Below are 5,901 nucleotides of genomic sequence, written 5' to 3' on the forward strand. Positions count from 1 at the left end.
TTGTGGAGTTTCAAATTGGCTGGTTTTTTTCGATTAAGGTGGTGTTGGTGCTTGTTGGAAGAAAAGGCCATATTCTATTCACATTGTAAGTGGACTAAATTCATTTCGAGGCCTATAAGTTTGGATAAGAATAAGTTCAATTGAGGACATATACGAGTAGACAAGTTAATTATTAGACAAGTTTGTTCCGAAAAGGACCAATTCAGGGCTAACTAGTAAATATAAGCTCAAGAATTTTCTATAAATAAAAAAAAATCTAGGTTGAGTGACTTTTGCATTACTGAAAATCTAAAGATTATGTGTGTGAAGTTACAGGTTGATGAGGTGGAATCAGGATCATATATACTTGATATTGCTCTTTGTGATCGTTCTTTGTTGGTTGTTATATAATGATTTGGGATTTGGGGGTTAGTCTATATAATCAAAATATAATATGTCAAATTGGTTGTAGCGGTAACATTAGTTTAGACATCTTATGGGGGTATTGAGGTTATGGATCAAGCATTTGTAGCTGTAATTTTTATTTTTATTTTTATTTTTAATGTTCAAAAAAGCTATATTCTATTAATCATTCATAAACTAAATTCTGTAAATACGGAATAATAAGAGTGTAAGTATTACAAAATACATGTTAATAATTTAGTTAACTTTGAAAAAATTGATATGCTATCAACATCGTAAACTAAATAATACTACATTTTTCATTCTTCTTCTTCTTCTTCAAAAAAAAAAAAAAAAAAATGAATAATACAAGTATGAATTTCTATATTTTAGCATGTTAAAAAGATCAAGTAGCATAGTTTCAAACGAAGAATTTGTGTAGCTTTTAAGCTTCGAGGGCCTATAATTATTACTAGCACAGGGTCCCTAAATTGTTTAAGACGACCCTAATTATTGTGTTGCTTGGTGTGCGTGGTGCCATTGTTTTGGTCATCTTGTGTGTTTTACACTTGTCAAGTGTATGAAATGTAATTGATCATTGGCTAGAGGTTTCTATTATGATTATTTATGTCAAAAAAAATATTATGATTATTTATTAGCTATTGTAAAATTTCATACTTGATAGTATAGTTAGTCTATAGTTTGAATCTACATTGTACTAGTAGAAAAAGTAACTTTTATGTTTGATGTGAATTGTAAGTATTTTGAGCTTTTAGCAGAGTTGCCATATAGTTTGGGTTTATTTTGGTTTTAATCAAATTGCATATTTTTTTTGTATGCATAGATAAATGGTGATAAATTTGATTGGTACACTTTATTTGTTTGTGCTTTAAGTAAATTGCCATACCAAGAGAAGCATGTCCACCAATAGCTGTCGATACTTGGCAATTAAGAGGATTTTGGGCAACACTTTGAATTTGATCTCTTTGCTGTTGTTGAGTTTGGAGCTGGCAGGGGTTACTACTTAACCCAGATATCAAAGGCATAAGTGAAATTTGAACCTGAATAATTGCTCCAAGCTTATAGCTTTATTACCTATTGTAGGGAATAATTTCAAGCCTTTAAAATACCACTAGCTTGAACCCCACTGTGATCATACACTAAAGTACGGTGGCGTCCAAAAGGGAAGAAGATAGAGCAAAAGAGTCGCCAACAAGTTTTTAAGGAACTTGTAAACCGTTCATAGGATGAAGGTTACACCCCTTAAAGATCCAAGAGATCGTCAACTCCATAAGGTCATGAACCAAATAAGGGTTCGGGGATGAAGGTACAAATCCAACCTAAAAGAGATTGAACCTGCCCTAATAATAGGCCTCTACTTTATTCTGCTCGTACTCATGTGCGCTTTCTGACTAACATGTAATCAATAGGATTAACCCTAAACCTATTTAATCTATGTTGGTTGAACATTAATGCACAGATTAATCTATTATTGGCGATCACTTGAATTATAATCACAATTAACCCTAAACAAGATTATTAATTAACTTATTAAGCGTGATTACAAGTACAAATTCCCTTTAACATGCATAAAAGGTGATCAAGCAATAAATAATAAATAGCATCAGGCAACATAATAATAAATAATCAATCATTAGAATAAACATGAATTATAATAATTATAATAATAATAATCATCATCATAAATCATAATCATAATCAAAATCATGCTCATATTAATATTAAAGCACAATGAACATAGCAAGATCCTAGGCATGATACTAACAAGATTAATAACAAACCCTAGCATGTCACTAAGCAATAAAAATCAAACCTTTAAACCTAACATGATACTAACATGAATAAATATTAGGAAGAGAATAAAAGGCATCATAGCAATCATATTTAATATTAAATATAACCTAGACATGATACTAGGAATATCATAATAACAATCTAAACATGATATCTACATCATAATATCAATAAACCAATTAAAGTACTTACTTTGATGCCTCGTACCTGTTTCTAATAACAAAATACACACGTTAGTAACTTCAAGGAAAATAATAAATCAAACAGTTAAATTAAATAATTGAAAGAGAGATTTGGGACCAAACCCTCAGAAATTAAACCTTTCACGTCTAGGGCGAAGGCAACTTCGAATATGGCTAGGTGTACCTAGATCTTGCGAATGCGGAATTTTATATGAGAAAACAAAGTTTAGGAAAAGAGGTGAATGAAAGAGAGAATTAAAGAATGCTAATGAATGAATGAAAACTTGTGAATAAGGAGAATTGGTGAATGAATGGATGTAGATGATGAATGAAAACGGAGTTTTTAATACGATATTTATAGAGAAAATCAGCCAAAAAAGATAAATTAACAAAACAGAGTCTGACGCTCAGGAAACAGAGCTGGCGCCAACCCTGGCTAGCTGGCGCCAGGCACCAGCACTAGCGCCAGGTACCAGCACTAGCGCCAAGGCCTGGGGTTGGACGCCAAGCTTGATTTTAACACGTTTTCGAAAATCCGATAAATTTACCGTACTGGAGGATAAAATAATATAATTTCTTCGAAAATGCTATTTGATTTTGATTAAAACTCTGAAAAGTCAACAAAGTCAACTTATCAATGCTAATTGAATTAGGAATGAAAAGAACCTTCTAGAAGAATCTAGAAGACTAAAACCATTCCTAATTGCATTAGGAATGATAAATCATATTAGGCCCTCCCCTAGATCATTGGGCCGCATATAAAGCTCAAACCGGGCCCAGTTTAGTAAATTGGCCATAATTTCCTCAATATTCATCGGAATTGGGCTTATAATATATCATTGGAAAGGTCTTTGAAAGCCCCATCCAACTACACTACTATTGGACCCATATCATGGACCAACCAAACTGGATTGGCTGTTTTCTTAAAATAAAGTTTTCAAAAACAGAAAGTAGAGAAAAGAATTAAAAACTTTCCGCAACACTAGACCTTTCCACACTTTCGCTTCATTCGATTATGATTCGACGTGAAAGGTACTCATCACCGGGTTTGGTTTTGGGGAGACACAAATGGGTGTCTACACAAGCCCCCACTTTGACTGAGTTTGGAGAAACGCGAGTTTCGAAAACAAAAGTCAAAGTAACGATAGGGACGGAGAATGATTCAGAACGTTCTGCGATCCAGAATCACTCTTGTAACGCCGATACCTGCAAACTAACGTTAGTTAAACAGATAAAAGAGTTAAGAAACGCGTATCTTGCACCGTCGAGCACACGTCTCTGAAAGTAACCGATTGTTGCTATAACCTTGTATCCTTGCTTTGATGACCTTCTACAATCTAGAGAATGCCATCCCGCTTGAAAACCGCTACGCCTGTAACTGCTTCCAAATTAGAAGATTGCTTCGCCTGAAACTATCCTCATCCGCTTTGATAATATTCCACATCCTAGGGAACATTATCGAAGATTATTTCTTTTGAAACAATCCTCATCCGCATTGACAATATTCCACATCCTAGGGAATATCATCGAAGATTATTTCGCTTGAAATAATCCTCAGCCGCATTGACAATATTCCACATCCTAGGGAATACTATCGAAGATTATTTCGCTTGAAATAATCCTCAGTTGCTCGTGACAACTCTCCACAAGCTAGGGAACGTTGTCGAAGATATCTTCTCTTGAAGTCATCCTCATTTGATGCGATAATTTTCCAAAGGAAATTACCGAAGATCCACGCCTGTCGATCTTTAAAAGTTCGCCTGAACTTTGCTTCCGCTATGCATGTACGTCGGCGCTCTTGTTGCTTTGAACCTGTATGTTGGTGCTCTTTGATCTTGAACCTATATGTCGGTGCCTTTTGCTAATGAGCCAATGCTTAGGCGCTTTAAGCTAAGTGAGACGATCTCTTATCAGGTCGATCACTTTATGTAATCAAGCCGATTACTAAATCATGTCAAATTGCTTAGAGGGGCTAACTGGCGTACCAAGGAACCTAAAATATGTTGCAGAAGGCTAGTACAACCTCAACAGGTGGCTGGATGCTTTGGCATCGCTGAAAAACCATCAGCGCCAGCTATTTGGTGTTAGCGTCAGGCGCTGATGTTGGCGCCAGGCGCCAAGCCCAACTTGTGACGCCAATGTACAGGGACTGGCGCCAGCACGGGAATTTCTTTAAATACCCGTTTTCTCTTCATTTCGTTGCTCTGTTCGTCGCGAAACAGCTCGAGGAAACCGAAAGCTTCAATTGCTCATTGCTTGCTCGTTTTTCAACCGAATTCGCTCAAATTTGTTGCAAATCAAAGCTCTTCTCATCTATTTTCCCGATCTATGTAAGTTTTCCTTAAACTCACATCAGTTTTTATGAATTCTTTGCATGAATATTCACGAATTTCATGAAAATTCGAATTTTATGATGCTCAATTTGCTTTGTTTGTCAAGTTTTATGCCATGAAATTGCTTGATTATGTTTGTAAATTGCCTTGGGAGTAATTTGAGACTTGTTTGACTCAATTTGGTGAAGAAATGAGCAATTTGCCATTGTTGGACCTCTTAAGGTCGTGAAGAACAATGTGACTCGTTCTTGACATTTTGCTAGCAATTCTTGTTCAATTTGTCACAATAATCACTATAGTGTTGCAAGAAATTGTTTGATTGCTTGAAAAATGCTGTCATGCTCACTTTGAATTTGTGCTCTGTTTTAGTACTACGTACTCTGTTTTTTTGCGAACATAGTATCATGCGGCTAGGCGAACCTTAGATACTATAGAACCTTAATTTATGATAATTCTACACAATGTAGTATGGCTAGACAACGAGGCTCGGGTTCACGGTCCCGAAACACTAGACGGGAGCATGAGCCCGTGGAGGACGACGCCACGCCGTCCACTTCGCTTGGTCGGCTTCCGGAGTGGGATGAGCGGACTCTGTTCTTTGCCCCTGTCCACCACATTTCTGAGAGGGTGAGACGGGGTACCGAGCCCGGGAGGACACGACATCACGGCTCTGGCTGTGACGGTCTAGGCGATTTGTACAGGATGCACATCGCCAGAGATCTTGAGACGAGGCTCCTATGGGAGTCTTGCGGACTAGCTACTCTGTTTGAGACCTCCGAGGTTATGGTCGCCTCCAGCGGGGGTCATCACGTAGTGCGAGCTTTGGTGGAGTTCTTCTGGGACACCACCAACACCTTCAATTTCCCTTGGGGCGAGATGATGGTCACCCCTACGGACTTCAGTCTCATCACAGGACTGGAGTTCACTTCTGTGCCACTGCCGTTCGACGGTGGGATCGACGTCTTTTCTTCAGAGGTCGAGGAGTTGTTGGGGCCGATTGCTATTTGGGCCCGAGCTGAGGTCGAGACGACTCAGTTCAGTGCTAGAGGGATTCACCGCTCGACGCTGGCAGCGGCTCTTGATGATGATGCGACCACCCGAGAGCAGCGGGTGCACATCTTTGTGATGATGTTGTTGTCAGGGACATTCTCCCCTGACAAGGGTAGTCGGGCATTGCTTTACTACCTTCC

This window comes from Chenopodium album, chromosome 6 (assembly GCF_948465745.1).
Source record: "Chenopodium album chromosome 6, dcCheAlbu1.1, whole genome shotgun sequence".
NCBI classification, from domain to species: Eukaryota; Viridiplantae; Streptophyta; class Magnoliopsida; order Caryophyllales; family Amaranthaceae; genus Chenopodium; species Chenopodium album.